This window comes from Ursus americanus, chromosome 19, assembly GCF_024610735.1.
Source record: "Ursus americanus isolate L20-20 chromosome 19, mUrsAme1.1.p, whole genome shotgun sequence".
NCBI classification, from domain to species: domain Eukaryota; kingdom Metazoa; phylum Chordata; class Mammalia; order Carnivora; family Ursidae; genus Ursus; species Ursus americanus.
Window position 1 is genome coordinate 35,412,224 of NC_142145.1, and position 14,391 is coordinate 35,426,614.

The 14,391-nt window shown below is 37.6% G+C and overlaps 1 protein-coding gene and 1 pseudogene across 4 annotated transcripts in view; one reads left to right on the forward strand and one right to left on the reverse strand.

The window, feature by feature from the left end:
- RPRD1A (regulation of nuclear pre-mRNA domain containing 1A) overlaps positions 1–14,391 on the forward strand; it is a 72,736-nt gene that overhangs the window by 1,757 nt on the left and 56,588 nt on the right. The window lies entirely within an intron of this gene.
- Positions 10,050–10,537, reverse strand: LOC123779578 (large ribosomal subunit protein uL23 pseudogene; annotated as a pseudogene).

Here is a 14,391-nt window from a genome sequence, read left to right on the forward strand (position 1 = left end):
TCACATGAGAGGAAACCTGAAAGGCCAATAAATGATACTTAATCAGGAAAAAATAAACCAATGATGTACCACTTTATACCCTTCAGTTTGCAAAAGTAAAAAAGTATGACAATATCAAGAATCAGTGAGGATGAGGAGAGACAGGAACTCTCATAGACTACTGGTTGGGAGTGTAAAAAGGAGATCAACTTAGTGACCTCTAATGAAATTGAAGGTACATAGTGTTTGATCTAGCAGTTTTCCTTCTAGGAGTGTATCCTAGAAACTAGTACCTGTGCTCAAGAAATTATATTTATTGCAGCTTTTTAGTAACAAAATTAGAAACCGCTTAAACATCTCATTAGTTGAGAGTATGGACAAATATATTGTAATATTCATAGAATATAATACTGACCAGCAGTTGTCATGAAACAACATGACTGAATTAGAAAACAACAAACAAGCAAAATGATGGGCCAAGAAAGCAAGGTGCAGACCAAAATGCCATTTGGTAAAGTTTGAAAACATGTAAAAACAATAGTCTCTTGTTCACAGATACCTGTAGTTACAGTTAAAACATGCATAGTGATGATTAACATCATATTGCAAAATAGTGGTTACCATAAGGAAGAGAGGAAGTGAAAATGGATCTGTGTTATCTTATATTTCATATATTTTTTGAAAAATTTGATACACGTGGGAAAATGATAAGATGTGCTATTTGCTGGGTTTGGAGGCATTTCTATACATTGAAATGCTTCATAATTAGAAAAAATTAAAGGCATATAAATAGATGCTTTAGGAGGAGAGTGGTATTGGGTGATGACATGAGGGTGGTAGTCGTGGTGGTGATGGTCATGCTGCTGCTGCAGTTTTGTTTGGTCTTGGATTATCTGCCAAAAGTTTCCTTTCCTTGACATGACTGTACCTTTGTAGGACACAGTCTTTGTGTTCCCCCACCCTCACCTCTGCAGTTCTGCTCCTCGGCTGGGATCCTGTATTGCCTGTAGCATAATGATAATGAGAATAATATACTGAGTATCAGGCATTGTTTTAGCCATCTTACTGTGATTTCGTGAATCCTCACATTATCTCTACAAAATAAGTGTTTATAAAACAAATTGATCAAACTTGAAATAAAGAAGTAAATGAGTAAAATCATTTGAACGTTTTATATTAAGTTTGGCATTCTTTAGTTTCTTGAAATGTTTAAAGAAGACAAAAATGTGACACTACTAGGAAAAATTACTGTTCAGAATAGAAGAATGAATAGGTAAAATGATAATGTCACACATGGTAATCATTCAGTTTTGAAGATTTCCTTTCTTGTTCTACCTTCCTTATTTTTGTCTCCTTTAAAGAAAGAGAATTTCTGGAGTGGGGACAAGAAAAAGAGAATTTCTGTTTAGAGGAATATACCCCAAGGCCTTTATGAAGACTAAAGTAGCTATAATTTCCCTGAGAAATGCAATAGAGTGTAACCAAAAACGTAAGTCAGGATTTTGTTGTTTCGTAACATCTCTTAAAAAAAATTTTTTTTTAAGATTTTATTTGAGAGAGAGAGAGAGAGGAAGATCAGGAGCAGGATGGAGGGGTAGAGGGAGAAGCAAACTCCCGCTGAGCAGGGAGCCCTGTGTGGGCCTCAGTCCCAGCAGCGTGGGACCTGGAATCATGACCTGAACCAAAGGCAGATGCTTAACCGACTGAGCCACCTAGGTGCCCTGCAACAACTTTATTGAGATATAATTAATATATCACACAATTCACTCATTTAAAGTATACAGTTCAGTGGTTTTTAGTGTATCATATAGTTGTGAGTCTGCCACCACAATCAATTTTAGAGTGTTTTCATCACCCAAAAAGAAACTGCCTTTTAACCATCATCCCCCAACCCCTTCCACCTTCCCCAGCCCTAGGCAACCATTAATTTACTTTGTCTCTATAGATTTGCCTATTCTTAGCATTTCATTAAATGGAAGCATACAGTAGCACTCTTTTGTGATTGACTTCTTTTTTTTTTTTTTAAGATTTTTTATTTATTTGACAGAGAGACAGCCAGCGAGAGAGGGAGTACAAGCAGGGGGAGTGGGAGAGGAAGAAGCAGGCTTCCAGTGGATGAGCCTGATGTGGGGCTCGATCCCAGAACGCCAGGATCACGCCCTGAGCTGAAGGCTCAGGTTAACGACTGAGCCACCCAGGCGCCCCTTGTGATTGACTTCTTTGGTTAGCATAATGTTTTCCAGGCTCATCCATGTTGTAGCATTTATCAGTATCTTATTCCCCCCCCTTTTTTTTTAAGATTTATTTATTGTAGAGGGTGGGTGGGAGGGGCGGAGGGAGAGAGACAGAAAGACAGACAGTCTTAAGCAGATGCTGAGCGGAGCCTGGAGCCCGATGCGGGGCCGGATCTCATGACCTTGAGATCACAACCTGAGCCAAGACCAGGAATCTGATGCTTAACCAACTGCTCAACCCAGGAGCCCCAGTACTTCATTCTTTTTTATGGCCAAATAATAATCCATTTTATGAATTGTTTTATTCATCAGTTGATAGACATTTGGGTTGTTTCCACGTTTTGCTATTATGGATAATGGTGCTATGGACATTTGCGTACAAGTTTTTGTGTGGCTATGTTTTCAAATTTTTTTTTGGAAGTATACCTACGGGCAGAATTGCTAGGTTGTATAAGAACTCTATGTATAACCTTTTGAAGAACTGCCAGACTTTTTTCCACAGTAACTGTATCATTCATTCCTACCAGTAGTGTATGAGGATCCAATTTTTCTACATCTCTGCCAACACTTGTGTTATCTGTCTTTTTGATTATAGCCCCCTATTGGGTGTAAATTGGTGTATGATTGTGATTTTCATTTACATTTCCCTTTGACTAAGGATGTTGAGCATATTTTCATGTGCTTATTGGCCATTTGTATGTTGTCTTGGGAGAAATGTTTGTTCAGATCCCCCTCGCCCCCCTTTCTTAAAGTAGGCCCCACACCCAGTCTGGAGCCCAGTGTGGAGCTTGAACTCACCAACCTAAGATCAAGACCTGAGCTGAGATCAAGAGTTGGACACTTAACCTACTGAGCCACCCAGGCACCCTGATCCTTACCCATTTTCAAATTGGGTTGTCTTTTTATTAATTGAGTTGTAAGTGTTCTTTATGTATTCTGGATACGAGTCCCTTATCACATCCATGACTTGCAAATATTTTCTCTCATTCAGTGGCTGTTTCTTGACTCTCTTACCTACTGTCTTTTGAACACAGTTATTTTAATCTCTGACTCAAGATTGGGGCTGAATTATAAAACTATTAACATATATCACTAATTAAATTATATATTGCATTCATTGCTATGGAAATCGTGACCATGAACATACCAGAATTTACAAAACAACACTGATATTTGGGCTCTTTTCTACACAGAAACACAGCAAAATTGGGCTCATTTGGTTGAGTGTCTGACTCTTGGTTTTGGCTGAGATCGTGATCTTGCTGTTATGGGATAGAACCCCACATCAGACTCTGTACTCAGCACCGAGTCTTCTTCAGCTTCTCTCTCCCTCTTATTCCTGCTCACTAGCTCTCTCTCTCTCTCTAAAAATAAAATCTTTATTATTTTTTTAAAGATTTTATTTATTTGACAGCACGTACAAGTGGGGAAGCAGCAGAGGAAGAGGGAGAAGCAGGCTCTCTGCTGAGCAGGGAGCCCAATGTGGGGCTCGATCCCAGGAACCTGGGATCATGACCTGAGCTGAAGGCAGATGTTTAACCAACTGAACCACCCAGGTGCCCCTAAATAAAATCTTTTTTTTTTTTAATTTATTTATTTGACAGAGATAGAGACAGCCAGCGAGAGAGAGAACACAAGCAGGGGGAGTGGGAGAGGAAGAAGCAGGCTCATAGCGGAGGAGCCTGATGTGGAGCTCGATCCCATAACGCCAGGACCACGCCCTGAGCTGAAGGCAGACGCCCAACCGCTGTGCCACCCAGGCGCCCCCCTAAATAAAATCTTTAAAAAAAATTAAGGACCTCAGATCTTTCGTTTATGTGGGTTTTTTTTTTTTTTAAAGATTTTATTTATTTATTTGACAGAGACAGCCAGCTAGAGAGGGAATACAAGCAGGGGGAGTGGGAGAGGAAGAAGCAGGCTCATAGCAGAGGAGCCTGATGTGGGGCTCGATCCCATAATGCCGGGATCACGCCCTGAGCCGAAGGCAGACGCTTAACGACTGCGCCACCCAGGTGCCCCTCGTTTATGTGGGTTTTAATATCTAGTTACAGTTACATTAGAAATGAAAACATTTTTCTTTCTTTCTTTTTCTTTCTTTCTTTCTTTCTTTCTTTCTTTCTTTCTTTCTTTCTTTCTTTCTTTTAAAGAATTAATTTATTTGAGAGAGAGAGTGTGTGCATGAGAGAGCAAGCGCAAGCAGGGGGAGGGGTAAGGGGAGAGGGAAAAGCATGGTCCCTGCTGAGCAGGTAGCCAGTTGTGGGGCTCCCTCCCAGGACCCTGGGGTCATGACCTGAGCTGAAGGCAGACACTTAATGGACTGAGCCACTCAGGTGCCCAAAAATGAAAACAATTAAAATATTTACTTAATAATTACTTATTTTAAAACTAGAATGCTAAATTGATTTCATGTTAATGTAAAGTAACATAATGAAAGGTAACTATTTCCTAAAAATATTAGGGAAAGGAGTGACTTACATTTTTTCAAATCTTCATATCTGTCTTACTTGAAGCCAGCTGGATTCTCATGTCTGCGTTTGCATTTAGTCTTGCTGTATTATGTATCACATGACATGGAATATACCACTCTACACGTGTGGGAGAACTAGAATGAAAAAGGCAAATAGTGTAAAAAAAAAAAAAGGCAAATAATGTCTTGGTGGTATTGTGAAAATAGTTCTGACTTCATGGACTCTGTGAAAACGTCTGGAGAAACCCCAGGGATCCATAAGCCATGTACTGAGAACTAGACCCTTTCCTGTAAATTGGTAGTTAGATCAGAGTCTATGATATATTGCATTCCCCAAAGCAGACATTGCTTTGCCTTAAGCAGACATGGTCCCTCCAGAATATTAATTCCTGTCCTACTCAGTGTGAACTTAATTTATGAAATTTTGCTTTGTCTTGTCATTTTTTTAGGTTCTCTTTCCTACTACATAAGCTTTTTAAAGAATTTATTCATTTGATGTTTTTGCTGGTACAAAATTTTAGGCAAATTACCCTTAAATTTCTTTTTTTTTTAAAGAGATTTTATTTATTTATTCATGAGAGACAGAGAGAGAGAGGGAGGCAGAGGGAGAAGCAGGCTCCCCACAGAGCCTGGAGCCCTATGCGAACTCAATCCCAGGACTCTGGGATGACCTGAGTTGAAGGCAGACGCTAAATTGACTGACCAGGCACCCTACCCTTAAATTTCTAATAAAAATAAAGGTGTGCTTCTAGATTAAACATAGTATGATATTTGATTGTGTCTCAGGTCATAATCTCAGGGTCCTGGCATGAGCCTTGTGTCCACTCCACACTCAGCGGGGAGTCTGTTTGAGGGTTCTCCGCCACATCTCTCAAATAAAAGAATAAATCTTTTTAGAAAAATTACTGCATGTATTCTGTTTTATGGGTGCACCAAAATTTACATAACCATTACTTTATTGATGAACATTTAAGCTGGATCTGTTTTTTAATCTTAAAATTTATAAATATTAATTCATGTTACTAAGTATTCTAGTTTTTTTCTTAGTGGTTTCAGCTGGCATAAGAGACCGGGATAGGCATTAGTGTATCACACCATTTTTTTAGGTTCATTTTTATCCCCATGTATTTGAAATGTCTTTTCTCCTAAATTAAGTTTTTATCTGTATTTGGTATATTTCTAGACTGTCATTCTGTTTAATTGGTGTGTCTGTTCATGTACCACTGTGACACTGTTTGGTATGTTTTCATATCTGGTAGAACATCTCCCCACCCAAGTCCTTCCTACCCTGCCCCCTGCAAATTGGTCTTTTTCTTACCCCCAGTTTTCCTGTGTATTCTTGTTTTGTTTTTCCAAATAAAGTCTAGAATCAACTTGTTATTTACAGGGGAAAAAAAAACGTTTTGGTATTTTTGGAGTTACACTTCAATTTATACATTAGCTTACAGAAAATTCTCATCTTTTTAATGGCAAATCATCTTAGGCTGAGAACCAGGCAATCTTACTCTAAATGTATTCATTGTAATTTTTTAAATAAGTTCTCAAACTTGTTCTGTTATCACTTCTTGATAACTTTATAAAGGTCGCACACAACTTTAACATAACTGTGCTAAAGGTATTTTAATTAATTCTAGTGTAGGCTAATAGAAGGAAGTGTTAAAGGATTAAGCTTTAAGCAGAAAGACTTAAAACTGAAAAAAAAAACCATATTTTTGTTAATTGAGACAACAGCTTACTTTGGTTGATTTTTGTGATGGCACACTTTGGTCCAGCTCATGGAATGTCATTCTGCCTCAAGAACATGGCTTTAAAATTCTTACCTATTCAGCAAATTGTCTTTGTTTTTTTAGTATTTGCACAAATTATAATGTGTACTGTATTCTCTTTTAAAGGTGTTTTTTTTTTTTTTTTAAGATTTTATTTAGTCATTTGACAGACAGCCAGAGAGAGAGGGAACACAAGCAGGGGGAGTGAGGGAGGAAGAAGCAGGCTCCCAGTGGAGGAGCCTGATGTGGGGCTCGATCCCAGAACGCTGGGATCACACCCTGAGCCAAAGGCAAACGCTTAACCACTGAGCCACCAGGCGCCCCTTAAAGGTTTTTTTTTTTAAACAAATGAAATTTGTTTGGGTAGTCAAGGACCATGTTTTGCTGATGAAAAAATTCAGTTTTCTTAGGAGAGTATCATGAATTACTGTCTTGAACCACACTTGTGCTGGCTTATTTTATGTGTCAGCCTGGCTGGTCCCTGAGGTGGCTAGATATTTGGTCAAAAAGTATGTCTTGAAGAAATTTCTGGAGATTTAACATTTGAATCTGTAGAATGAGTAAAGCAGATGCCCTCCTTTAATGTGAGTCGGCCACAGTCAACAGAAGGCCTGAATAGAACAAAAAACTGACCCTCCTGTGAGTAAGAAGAAACTCTTCCTGCCTGACTGGCTTCTTTTCCTGCCTTTGGACTCAAACTGAAACATGGATTCTTCCTGGGTCTTGAGTGGGTTTTCAGACTGAAACCGTACTGTCAGCTCTCAGGCGTCTCCAGCTTGCTGCCTGTAGATCTCAGGACTTGTCAGCCTCCATAATCTCATGAGCCACTTCCTCTTAATATTATAATCTCTTTATATGTATCTACACACACATTTTATTGATTATGTTTTCCTAGAGAACCCTGAGTAATATAGCAGCTTTATCTAGATTTACTACAATTTAGTTAGTAAATCAACTATATTTTTTGTGGATTTAATCCAAGTAAGTTACTGTTAGAGAATTTTAAAAATGGAATTGATGTGCTGTAACTAGCACATAAAAACTTTTAATGATTAAAAATAATTTCATTTTATGTCTATATAATTTGGTGCCTTAGTTGCTGTATCTACATTCTGCCATCAGTATGTTGATGACTCGGTGATCTTTTTTTTTTAAGCCTAGTCTCAGTGTTATTGAATGGTATTTCTTGAACACTGCAAACTCAGTTTGGACAAAGCAACCCTTTATGTCATCTTTCCCCACTTCTATCCCACTGTTGTTCTTCCTGGCTTTCCTATTCCACTGAAAGACATTACTGTCCACCAGTTGCTTAAGCTCATAACTTTAAGTTTGGTCTGGGCCCTCTGCATACATGCCTCACTTTTGGCTACTTTGTTGCTATTTTAGTAATATCTCTACTGCTCACATCCTCCTCTTTTACTAGCACCATTGCATTAGCCTCCATGTAATTTCCTTGTATCTAGCCCCTTTAACCAACCAGTTGTCCTACTTAGTAGTGTTAACATAGAATTACTATATGACCGAGTAAGTCTACTTTTAGATGTATATTCATAAGAATTGAAATATTTAGGTATTCAAACATATACTTTACAAGAATGCTTATAGGAGTGCTATTCACAATACCCAAACAGTGGAAACAACCTGAATGACCATCAGTGGATGAATAGATATATGTGATGCAGTGGAATTCATGCAGTAGAAATTATTCAGCCATATAGTGAAAAGGAATTCTGCTACAGTGTGGATGAACCTCAAAAACATGTGAGGTTGAAAGAAGCCAGACACAAAAAGTAACATATTTTATGATTCCACTTGTATGAAATAGCCAGCGTAGATAAATCCATAGAGATAGAAAATGGTTGCCAGGAGCTGGGGGGAGGGAAGGAATGGAGAATGGATGACTGTTTAATGGGTCTGAGGTCATCTTTGGGGGGAGTGACAAAAACGTTTGGAACTAAATGCAGGTGATGGTTGTACAACCTTATGTTTGCACATACTGCTGCTGAATTATACACTTTAATGTGGTTAATTTTATATTATGTGAATTTCCCCTCCAAAAAAAGTGATATAAACACCTTGCACGTTTATGTGCTTTTATATACTTTTTTTTTTTTGAGACACAGAATGCAAGGAGGAGGGAGGGGCAGAGGAAGAGGGAGAGAGAGAGAATCTTAAGCAGCCTTCATACCCAGTGCAAACTCCACGTGGGGCTCAGTCTCATGACCCTGAGATCATGACCTGAGCTGAAATCAGGAGTCGGATGCTTAACCGACTGATCCACCCAGACGCCCACATGTACTCTTTTTCTATTTCTACTCTGTCTCCTAACCTCCAAGCTCTGGGGTCAGTTCCTTTCTGCAGTTTCCTCTAGTCTCCAGGAAGAGTTAAGTGTCCATCTGTAGTCCTTAGTCCTAGTTTTTGGGATGAGGTTTTTTTGGGGAAAAAAAAGATTCCAGGTAACATCCTAAATTCATAACAATGTAGTTTGAATTGATACCAACTTTTCTTAAGTAGCATACAAAAACTGCTCCTATACAGCTGTCCCCCCCTTTATGTTATTATTGTCCCAACTTACATCTTCATCAGTTCTATGCCCATCAACAGACTTATAATTATAGTTTTATGCATTTGTCTTTTAAACAAAGGAAACAAAGAGTTACAAATCAAAATATAAGTTAATACTGGTTTTTATATTTACTTACGTAGTTACCTTTATTGATGATCTTTCTGTGGCTTCTAGTTATTATCTAATGTCCTTTCATTTCAGCCTGCAGGAGTCCCTTTAGGATTTCTTGTAGGACAGGTCTACTAGTGACAAACTCCCTCAGCTTTTGTTTAGCTTAAAATGTCTTAATTTCTTTAGTATTGAAGGATAGTTTTGCCAGATTTCTTTCAGAGGTTTTTTTTTTTTTTTTTAATATGGCATCCCACTTCCTTTTGGTCTCTGTAGTTTCTGATCAGAAGTTGGCTGTCCATCTTATTGAGCTTCCTTTGTACATGACTGGGTCATTGCTTGCTGCTTTCAGAATTCTTTTGTCTTCTGGAAGTTTCTTTTAAATGTGTCTCAGTGTGGATCCATTTGAGTTTATCCTACATAGAGTTCATTGAGATGCTTAGATTTGTAGATTCATGTCTTTCCTAGATTTGGGGGCATTTTTGGCCGTTGTTTCTTCAGATATTCTTTATGCACCCTCCTCTCTTCTGGGAATCCTATAATGTTTATGTTTGTTATATTGGTGATGTGCCACAGAACCCTTAGGCTCTGTTCACTTTTCTTTATTCATTTTCTTTCTGCTCCCTGGACTCCATATCAGTGGTCTTATCTTTAAATTTGCTGTCTCCTAACTCTGACATACTCTGTGGTGTCACCTCCCAAGTACTTTCTGTTGCTATTGTTATAGCACTTATCATCCAGTATTTTAATGGTTCTGTGTTGAGTTTCTTTTTACTGGAGGACTGAGCCTATTCCTTTGTTGACTCAGAATCTATCACAAGGTAAATATGTCTTGAGTGAGTTATTGAATGACTGTTGGAGAGTGTGTGGCATCTGAGATGTTTATTTATTTTATTTTTTTTATTGTGAAAAAAATTATGTTTAGATTTAGCCAGCTGGACTCAGTTTAGATGATCCCAATTTTGTTGGCAACATCCGAAGCATCATAATCAGGAGCCAAACATATGCCTTCTTCTCTCCATCAGGCCTGATCAAGGTGTTGACTTTGGCCACGTCAATATCATAGGGCTTCTTCACAGCCTGTTTGATCTGGTGCTTGTTGGCCTCGACATTCACAAAGAACATAAGTGTGTTGTTGTCTTCTATTTTCTTCATGGCTGACTCAGTGGTCAGGGGGAACTTGATGATGGCATAGTGATCAAGCTTGTTTCTCCTGGGGTGCTCTTTTGGGATGTTTGGGCTGCCTTCGAAGACGCAGTATCTTGGTCCTCAGCATGTAGGTGACGTGCGGATCTTTTTTTTATGACTGTGGACGCCTTTCAGCACCGCATTCTTGGCCTTCAAAGGCTTTGCTTTGTTTGGCTTCAGCTTTGGGAGGGGCAGGGGCTTCCTTCCTAGTCTTCGGCGCCATCTTCATAAAAGGGCGCATCTGAGACTTTTAGAGCTGGAAAGAGTATTGCAGAATGTTTTGCTGTTTCTTTTAAAGGTGGTGCCTGATTTAGGAACTTCTGACATCTTAAGGCAAATAATGAATTCAAATTCTGAACATTTCCCTTATTGAGAAAGACTTGGAAAATGTCTAGCTTTCTCAGTCTGTCATATTGTTCTATTCTTCCTATATTTATCAATTCTTAGAGTAGTATTCTTAAAGTGTGGCTGGTGAGTCACCAAGATTCTTTTAGGGGGTGTATGAGTCCACAAGGTAAAAATTATTTTCACAATACTTCTAAGACATTTTCCCCCTTTTAACTGTTGACATGTGCTGTGATAGTGTAAAAGCCAATGTGGGTGAAAACTGGTAGTACCTAAATATTAATCAAGGCAGAGGGACCACTCTGTACTAAGGTTCAATTGTGTTTTTCAAACCACATTCATAGCTAAAAATATATCACAGTCCTGACTGCTGATCAAAGTAGTTCACATTACTAATTTTATTATATCTTGACCCTTGAGTGCTCATCTCTGTGTGTGTGTGTATGTGTGTGTGTGTGCGGTGCACCTTTCTTTATCATGGTAAGGTATATGTAACATAGGGGCGCCTGGGTGGCTCAGCCGTTAAGCATCTGCCTTCGGCTCAGGGCATGATCCCAGGGTCCTGGGATTGAGCCCCGTATCTGGCTCCCTGCTCAGCGGGAAGCCTGCTTCTCCCTCTCACACTTCCCTTGCTTGTGTACCCTCTCTCGCTGTCTCTCTCTGTCAAATAAATAAAATCTTTAAAAAAAAAAAGTATACGTAACATAAAATTTAACATTTTAACGTTTTTTCTTGGTCTTTATGGTAATATAAATTTACCATTTTAATCATTTTTAAATGTGCAGTTCAGTGGCATTACATACTTTCACATTGTTTTGCAGCTGGGATTGCCATCCATCTCCAGGCCTCTTTTCATTTTCCCAAACTGAAACTTCATACCCATTAAAAAATAACTCCCCATTCTCTTCTCTCCTGGCCCCTGGCAACCACACTTCTACACTCTATGGATTTGACTACTGTAGGTACTCATGTAAGTGAAACCATATAATTTATTTTCTGTGTGTGTGTGTGACTGGCTTATTTAACTTAGTATGTCTGCAGGATTCATTCATGTTGTAGCATATGCCAAAATTTCTTATTTTTCTAAGGCTGAATAAGATTCCATTTTATGTATATACCACATTTTATTTATTTATCTGTTGATGCCACTACGGTTGCTTCTGCCTTGTGGCTATTGGGTATAATGCTGTTATGAACATGGGTGTACAAATATCTGTTTGAATAGGTTCTTCATTTCTTCTTAGTAAGTATACAGAAGTGGAATTGCTGGGTCATGCAATAATTCTGTGTTTAATTGTTTGAGAAACCACTGTAGTGTTTTCTGCAGCAGCTGCACCATTTTACATTCCCACTTGCAGTGTACCATGGTTTCAATTTCTGCACATCCTCGCCAAAATTTATTATTTTTTGTGTTGTTTTGTTTGGTTTTGGTTTTGAAAATAATCCTAATGAATGTGGAGTAGTATTTGCTTGGGGTTTTAATTTGTATTTCCATAATGACTAGTGATGATTCTATATGTAAGGGTTTATTTCTGGGCTATTGTTCCTTTGATCTGTTTGCCTGTATTTATGCCTGTACAATACTACTATTCCAACTACCGTAGCTTTCTAGTAAATTTTGCAGTCAGGATGTACAAGTCTTCCAACTTTAATTTCTTTTCTAAGATTCTTTTGGCCATTTGATATCACTTGAGAATTTATATGAGTTTTAGAATGGGTTTTTTTATTTCTGCAAAAATGCCATGGGGAGTTTAATAGGGTTTCCATTTAATCTGTAGGTCACTTTGAGAGGTACTATCTTATTAACAGTAAGTCTTGCAACCCGTGGACATGGGATCTATATGAATTTATGTCTTCTTTCATTTCCTTCAGCAGTGTTTTGTAGTTTTCAGTGAACAAGTCTACACCTCCTTGGTTAAATTTAATTCTAAGTATTCTATTGTTTTTATCTGATTATAAATAGAATTGTCTTTGGTTTCCTTTTTACATTGTTTATTATAATTTATAGAAATTGAATTTTGAGTGCTGATTTTATATGCTGCAACTTTGCTAAATAGGTGTGTTTTTTGTGGAATCCTTAGGGTTTTCTACAAGTAAAATCATGTCATCTGTGAATAGATTTTTGGAAAACTTGCATGTGTCACCTTGAGCCTAACAACTTCCCAATACTTTTAAACACTTTTCCAGTGAAATCAGTAATGATATTTATACTTTTGATACTGCCTAGTGAAATATTTCAGTAGTCGGAATGTCTGTGTAACTGTGAAGCAGTATTTTTCAGAAGACCAATGCATGATGTTACAAAATTATGCATAAGTAAAAGATCCAGAGAGCATGGTAGAGGCACCGGGGTGGCATAGCGGTTAAGCGTCTGCCTTCGGCTCAGGGCGTGATCCCGGCGTTCTGGGATCGAGCCCCACATCAGGCTCCTCCGCTATGAGCCTGCTTCTTCCTCTCCCACTCCCCCTGCTTGTGTTCCCTCTCTCGCTGGCTGTCTCTATCTCTGTCAAGTAAATAAATAAAAAATCTTTAAAAAAAAGAAAAAAGAGCATGGTAGACAAGGATTTTAACATAACAGTTTTTAAAGTTGATCAATATGTTTTAAGATTCCATATTACAATTTAGGATCTTTTTAAAAATTAGAATTTGTTAGATTTTGTTGTAGTTTCAAAAAAGAATATCCACAATCATCTGTAATAACTATTAAAATACTCGCACTGACTGTATCTGGGTGAAGTCTGCTTTTTTTCATTACTTCCACTGAGAGAACATTATCATGGTTTATTTAATAGAGAGCAGATATGAGAATCCAGCTGTATTCTGTTGAGCTGAAGATTTGCAAAAATGTCAAACAGGACTCTTCATTTTTAGGTTTTGGAAATACATTTTTTAAACATTATGTTAATACCTAATTTTTTATTACTACTTTGAAATGAATTAATACATATTTTAAAGTTGTTCTGTTTTAATTTTTAATAAGATAAGCATTGGTAAATATGAGCTATATGAATAAAATTTCATTGGTGTTCTCCATAATTTGTAAGAGTGTGAAGGGGTCCTGAGAGCAGAAAGTTTGAAAACTGCTCTCAGATTAATAAAGACCATGAATGTTTTACATAATTTTGTTTTATTTAATTCTAATCTTGCCTAATTTAACGTAGTAATTGTTTTAATTTTTAAAGCTTTAGCTTTCAAATCCTTTTGGTGTGAAATCAATGAAATTGCTATTAATGTCTAAATAAGTACGTAAATACCGTATGAAGTTTCTTCCAATTACCTTCTTTTGGGCATTGCTTGTGTAGTGATTCTTCGGCCCTGAAACTAGAGGTATTAATGTGAAATTTTTAAAAATACTGTATATTTTTTGATATTGTAGATTAATTTTCAGTTGTAAGAAGTAATACATCCTGTTTAGCCTTTGCCAGCTTTTTCCAATGGTAACATCATGCAGAGCTAGTTTTTGTGATTTAAAAAAAAAAAAAAAAAAAGTTGAATAAAAAGCCCAGCACAGTTGTGATGCTGACATTATTATAGTCAAGATACAGAACATTTCCATCATCACAAAGAATTTTCTTGTTTCCCTTTCGTAGCTATATTCACTTCACTCCTAGCACACCCCCTACTTAACTGCAATTTATCCAATTTTTCTATTTTGAATCATGCCTTTTTTTTTTTTTTTTTTTTTTTTTTAGATTTCTTTATTTTAGGACACCTGGGTAGCTCAGTCATTAAGCGTCT